The sequence below is a fragment of the Molothrus ater genome, chromosome 13 (genome assembly GCF_012460135.2).
Source record: "Molothrus ater isolate BHLD 08-10-18 breed brown headed cowbird chromosome 13, BPBGC_Mater_1.1, whole genome shotgun sequence".
NCBI classification, from domain to species: Eukaryota; Metazoa; Chordata; class Aves; order Passeriformes; family Icteridae; genus Molothrus; species Molothrus ater.
The window spans coordinates 231,618-238,441 of NC_050490.2; the positions used below are offsets into that span (position 1 = coordinate 231,618).

A 6,824-nucleotide genomic window follows, 5' to 3' on the forward strand; every position below is an offset into this window, starting at 1 on the left:
CGAAGCGAGTCTGCAATGCAGAAGCCCTTCCCGGAGCTCATCAATGAGCCGGGGGAGACGGGGCGGGGGCAGAGCCGACAGCCCTGCCCGCATCCCCACCACGACACCCCGAGGCACGGGGCGGGCGGCGATTCTGAGCGCCGGCTTTGCCCTGACGGGCTGCGGCGGAGGGCGCTGCCCCCGGGCTGTCCGCCCGCGGCTCCGCGCAGCGGGAACTTCTGCGGCCGGGGCGCCGCGGGCAAGGACACGGCAGGGGCCGGGCCCACCTGTGCCGATGGCACCGGCCCGCCCGCCGCTCGCAGCCCGGCCGCGGGAGGAGGAGTAGCAGCTCTTACCTGCTCCCGCCGCTCCTCCCGCAAGCCCTCGCTAACCGACCTCCATCTTCCTCCGGCCGGGAGGGGGAAGGGGGGCAGGGAGTCAACCCAGCGCTGCCGTCCCCCCCCCACAGCTGCCGCTTTCCGTCACCGCTGTTCCCCGCCCGCGCTGCCCGGCGCAGCGGCCGCCTCTCGCCCGCCCTGCAGACGGCACCGGGAGACGGAAAGCGAGACCCACCTCGCGCCGCCGCCGCCGCCTCCTTCTCATGAAGTCACCGGCCGCAGGGCCCTCCCTCCCCTGGCTGCCCGCAGCGGCCCGGGGAGCCGCGCTCCGCCCCGCTCCGCCCCCGCGGCAGCCGCGCCGAGCCCCCGGCACAGCCCTGCCCTGGCCGCCCGCGACGCCGCCGCCTTCCTCCCTCCTCGGCGCTCCTGGACGATGCTGGCGCTGAGCACGGCCCGGAACGGCCCCAGCCCCCCTGCACCACGAGCGCTCCTCCGCCCCCCGATGGATGTCCCGCGGCAGGGGGAGATGGGAAGCGTTGCTTCCTTTCCGTGCTCATCCTCGTTCTGGGAATCACCGTGCCCGGTTTTGCCCGCTGCAGAGTGGGGTACGTTACAGTAAGTTACTGCTGTAGATGTGCCTTCTATTTCGACATGAAAGTCTAATTCAGGTTACAGTAACTTCTCAACTAACCTGGTTCCAGCTATTCCAGTGTGCACACAGGTGTGTTCTGTCTCACTAGGTTAAATCTACGACCCCCACACCAAAGCGGTCCTTCGCTGTTACTCTTCCATAACATTAGAGTTGAAAAGGAAATGGATTAAGGAATATACCTCTAGAGCTAAGCACTCCATTTTTTCACTTACTTTGACAAAACCAAAAACATGCAAGACTAAGAACAAGGCAAAATATGTGGGATAGAAGGAAAAAAAAAAACCAGGTGACAGGTGTACCTGTCCCTTATCTAGAAACACAAAGAATTCTCACCTAAAATCAGCCTACTACAGATTATGTGCAATCAGTGACATGTATAGCAACCCCGAATCAGTAAGAAATGCCAGCTGTAAACAATGTAATACACTTTGCACCAACACACCCAAAGAAGTACATTTGGTGACATTGAAGGCAGTTTTGCCGATATGCATTTTCATATAAGCAAGTGAAGGTTCATGGTAAGGGAAAAAAACAGATCTAGTTCTCTGATGGAGCCTCAACATCAGTTTAGAATATTGTTGAAAGCCCCAAAAGAATCTCATCTTACCTTTGAAAAATATTTCCTTCTGCAGCTAATGTGAAAAAACAGGACAGGAAAAAACCATTTGAAGAAGTTCCCAACAGTTGTACACATAAACTTTTGCTGTAAATGCACTGAACTATTAGCTTTTGGCAAACCATGACTGGCAAAAACCAAAACAGTTTTGTCCAATACTGTTTTGGGCCTGCACAAAATGAACTCTGATTGTTTGCCCCTCACATTCTCTATTTTCCTTAGAGAAATTCTTTATGCTCATGATTGAAGATTACTTCACCCCAAAACAAAAAAACCCCATGAGCAGAACAGTTCCTTGGTTTCTTCACGAGTGCAAAGTCCAGCATTCTTTAAATGCGGCAAAGAAAAATAAATTGTGAAGTGTATGGATAACACACCCAAAAAGAACCATAATTACAGAAAGACATACTTTTTTCCTTTAGGTGCCTGTCTGTACAGATTGTCCTACAGGCGATTCCCAGCCAGGAAGAGTTCTCTCTGTAAAAGAAAGAACAGTTTAGCAGAGTTTTGCCAAAATCTCTAGTCCGTTTGCCTTGCAAAGGAAATTAATTAGTGAATATGAGACCCTCAGGTGGCTGCTCTAGATCTCCCAGGACTGAAAATACTCTAAAAGTAGTCAGAGAAGCTATGTAGTGCCAGATATTCAAAGAGAGAGAGATGTGAAGGCTCTAGCTAGCCCCACAGAGCCGGGGACTCATTTAGATGGTCACTGCACAGGAAGGGGCCAGTTGTCTGTCAAGCAAAGCCAGAGATGCCAGCAAAAGTCTGAAGGGATTAGCAAAGGAAAGGGTGGCCAGGTACATGCAAGAAGAGGCTATCCTTTGAGGCCTGGAAATTCCTCATTCTTCATCTTTTCTTCCTACAAGCAAAACTTTCTTTTACACCACCATTATGGGAAAACAGACATGTTTCTAAGAAAGTCCCAGATGAAGTGTGAAAATGCAGAGATGCTGGATTTAGATCAAGTGTACTTTGGGGCTATTATATTCTACCTCCATGGAAGTGGTAGTATCTCACAGTATTTCACAGGAAAGAGTTATTTAGTAGAAAATTATAAAAACACAGAATTCATAACATTTAGCAGAAAAAATGATCTTAAATGAAAATCTGCTGAATCCTCAGCTTGGGGAATGAGGTTTCCTCCATAGCATTTGCTGTGTATCTCCTTGACATACTTTGATGTTTTCTTCAGCCATCATACTTTTTTCTTCAGCCTATCCACATTTCTACACCTAACTGAATGCAGGAAGTTCTTTAGAGGACCACAGATGTGCTGCAGCTAAAAAAATTATATAAATACATATATCTATGACCAAAAAAAAAGGTGGAATAAGGTACCTAATCAGGCTTCATTGGTCTGTAAGGTATTTTGCCTTTATAAAACAGCTTTGTTTCTATTCCGTGTCTTTTGTCTTTAATATAATGAAGCATCCACTTTAATCTCCCCCTTCAGAACACACAGAAACTGGGGCAAAGCTGTTAAAGACAAGGTATATACTACAATTTAAACTATATCCAACAGAAATGCAAATTGGATCCCTTTCCATTGCAAGTGGTACTAAATACAAATGGTAAGCACAACATACAGTCCTCTTATTTCTGCTAATACCTGTTGCAGCACACGTCACAGCTGAGATGGCCACGATGCACAGAGTATCATCATACAAGTTCAGAAAGCTTCAACCCACACAGAGTAGCACCACATCACTGCAGAAGGCTGCACGTGTCTGCCTTTCTTATTCTTCAGCCCAACCTTTTACAGCCCTCATGCTGATGCATTGCCCCTGGGTGCCCTCTGCTCCCTTTGGTGCTTGCTCAGTGCCCCTGGGCATCCATGGCTCATTGCTGGCAGTGCTGCTCACAGCTGCCCCCATTCCCAATTACCACAACCTGTGTGCCTACACATACCCATCTGCAAGACCATCAGAGACTAGATGCAAATGGACAGACAAAAGTTTCATCTTGCATACTAAGATAAAGAAATATCTATTATGCTTAGAGTCCAACAGAAAGTAGTTCAGAAACTTGTGCTCTGTCTAATGCAGCAAAGACACAGTCAACTATCCCCAAGAAGAGAAACTCCTCTAGTCATCTTTTATGGCTGCTACATGAGAAATAGCTCTTAGTGATGGTTGGTCTGTAGCACCTGGAAAGTTTCTAATGAAATACCTCTTAATAAGAAGTATTATTCTATTTTAACACACAATATCCACAGAAAAATATTTCCTTGAAGGTTTAAGAAGAATCTTCTTTAACTATAGGTATAAATTAAAGCTTTAAATAAATAAAACCACAGACACAAGGAGACCAGTTAAAAAAGCAAGAAGAACATACATTATGAATATTTAACTTGAACTAGAAAGGAGGGGTATAACTATTTTTTTTAGCTGGTTTTGAGTAGTTGTAGCTAGTAGTACATAAAATTAAGGTTACTATGAGTTGCTGCTTTCCCTCCTTATGTTTATAGAAATCAAATCATCAGAATCTTTGCTGCTCAGTCCTGCACTGCTTAAAGCACACTCTGCAGGCCAGGACAGAATAGGGCAGGACAAGAAATCAGACTGGTTACCTCTTCTTTCTTCTGACCTGTGAGACTGGGACCAAGAAGATGTTATTTCCTAATTAATTTGATTTTTAAATCTCATTATTATTGTCACTGACATCAGCAGTATTTCTTGCCAGCCAATTGCTTTTACGACTTGTTGACTCTGTAAATATCTACTCAACAGGAACACATTTTTCTGTCAGGTCAGCTGGGAAGTTTATTTCTCCTGTCATTACATCAGATTACTATTTTACAGTTAAAGACAGATTGTTATCAGCCCTCAGAGACTTTAAAAATAATACAATATGGTTCCTGACACTCTCAAGCAGACTGATAAATGCCACCCACACAATTAGCAACACTTTTTATGCAGCATGCAAGAAGATTTGTTCTACAGATGTTTTGGAGTTAATTCTGCAGTGAAACCTGGTACAGAACAGAATCACCATGGCATGACACTTCTCCACTGAAACTTGCAGCAAATCTGCAATGCCTTTGCAGTTTACTGTAGAGAAAAATAGATCTGGAAGTTGTTTGTCACAGACAAAGGTGGCATAACATTCCAATTGAAATGTTTTTATTTCTTATTTCTAAATCAAGTTGAGTAGCTAAAAGGTCAGCACTGCATGCATAAGGAACACAGTAAGCATTCCTGATTTATAAATAATATGGGAAAGTTTTGTTTTGTGAGAGTGACCACACTTTTGGCTGATATTTCAGGGGTGGAGTAAACTTCCTAATCCACTGGATCTCCATGAATATAGAGGTCTTTCAGTATAAAATTTAGAACTTGTAGAAGATAACTGCCTATGTGCTATGACCGAGTACTTGGAACAGTCAGTTCTGGATATGGACAATAATCCGGTAATGAAAATCATCTCACTGTCTTTAATAGAGCATTACCATATTGCTGTGAAACAGGGGACTTGTTCATTTACCAGATAAACCAACAGTAGTGCAAGAACATCCCTGAGCATTCCCAACTCCTCCTGAATTGCAAGCTCCTAATATATTTTTCACATCTATGCAGATTGGCAGAGCAATACTGTTCCAAAAATCATAGAACCAATTAGCAGACTTGTGGCAATTTGTTTGAAAAGAAAGAAGCTACAAATTTTAGTAACTAAAAGCTTTTACAAAGTCCTAAGAATAAAAAGTGGGAGATAGATTCTGCTCAGTTTGCAGGAGCCTTGGAAAGAGCAAAGAAAACACTGTCTTTCAAAAGTAGTAGCAATGTCAAATATTTTACTACTGAAAGGTAAATTTTCTTTTGGATTATTGTGTTCAGCCTGAAAATGCTATCTAGGAGCAGAAACTGAAGAGAGTCAGAAAGACGTAAAGAAAGAACAGATTTCTATGTGAAGAGACAGTACAAACTAAATAGTTAATAGGACAACAGTAGTGGGCTTCTGTTATCCTCAGTGGGGAAATTCAAAGAAGGATGTTATTAAAATGAACCCCAGTGACTGAAATGACAATACTTCCTCTTCCCTTTTAACACCTTAATTGCATGGCTGTAAGAGTAACTTAATGGTCCAAAGACTGCTTCAGGCTTGAAGCAGAAATTATACATTGGTCACACTGAATTAGCAGTTGTCATAGGGATTTTGGAGACCATTATTCCCTGTATGTACCGACAGCTCCTACTACATTGATGTGGTTACAAACACACTGAGAGGAAAGCTGGCCCATTATGTGAACATTGTTGCAAGAAGATTATCCGATTCCTCATCCTAGATGGATGAAATAGAAGTTTCCAACACTGATTCATTGAAGAACATGAGAGAACACACTGCTATTAAATCAAGGCATGGCACAGACCAAGGGGCTACAGAGAGCAATACCATTCCCTAGGAATCCTCTGCTTCAGAGCATGGACAGGACTGGCAACGAGGCCATATGGACTTCATTCATGCCATGGATGGATCCATGGTTAACCACACACACAACTTCATCTCTTCAGAGATCATTAGTGCTATCTAATACAGGAGCTATCTAATACAGGTGTCCAAATTACAAGCCTGCACTCATTATAGTCATGGAGCCTTTAGTGGACTCCCAAACCAAAACCTACCACTCTCCATTGAGTGTTAAAGAAGGCCAGACTGCTGCTGCAAACACTTAAGTATAAATTATTATATTTCCACTAGCAGCAAAATACAGTGGGTTTTCTAAAAAACTCTGCAGGAGGGAAAAAGCCCTGGCTGAGGAAGTACCAAAGGAAAAACCACAGAACACCTCACATTTGAGTAATGACACAATGGCACAGTATATACCTGCGTCAAGGCTTTATAGGCTCACCCTTCCTGATGAATACAACTGAAAATGAAAGAACAGCTCCCTGGAAACATTACCTGCAGGGATGTCTCATCACCAGATTCTACAGCAGACTTAAAACAAGGTCATGAGATTAAGAAGCGTGAAGGACAGAAAGCCAGAAGACATGGAAATGCTTTATCCCTTCCTGGAGCATCTGCCACCTATCTCACAAGGAGGAGAATGTGACATTTGGGAAGCACTGCAGCTCCATGGCAGAGCAGAGGAGCCCAAGAACACTCTGTGTGATGCATGTAGGTCAGTGGAGCATGGAAGAGAATGGGATTTCTGAAAGAGCCTTCTAAGCAACAGCTGAGGATCAGCGTAGAAACCAGTCCTGTGCAGGTTTGTGACAACACTAGTGACTGACAATTACTA

At 44.3% G+C, this 6,824-nt stretch overlaps 1 protein-coding gene across 1 annotated transcript in view; it reads right to left on the bottom strand.

Moving 5' to 3' along the window:
• Positions 1-487, bottom strand: part of LOC118690557 (OTU domain-containing protein 7A-like) — a 108,869-nt gene extending 108,382 nt beyond the window's left edge. Inside the window, 1 exon segment of the mRNA XM_036389343.2 lies at positions 336-487. The gene's annotated coding sequence lies outside the window, so the exon portion shown is untranslated.
• Positions 488-6,824: the final 6,337 nt, after the last annotated feature.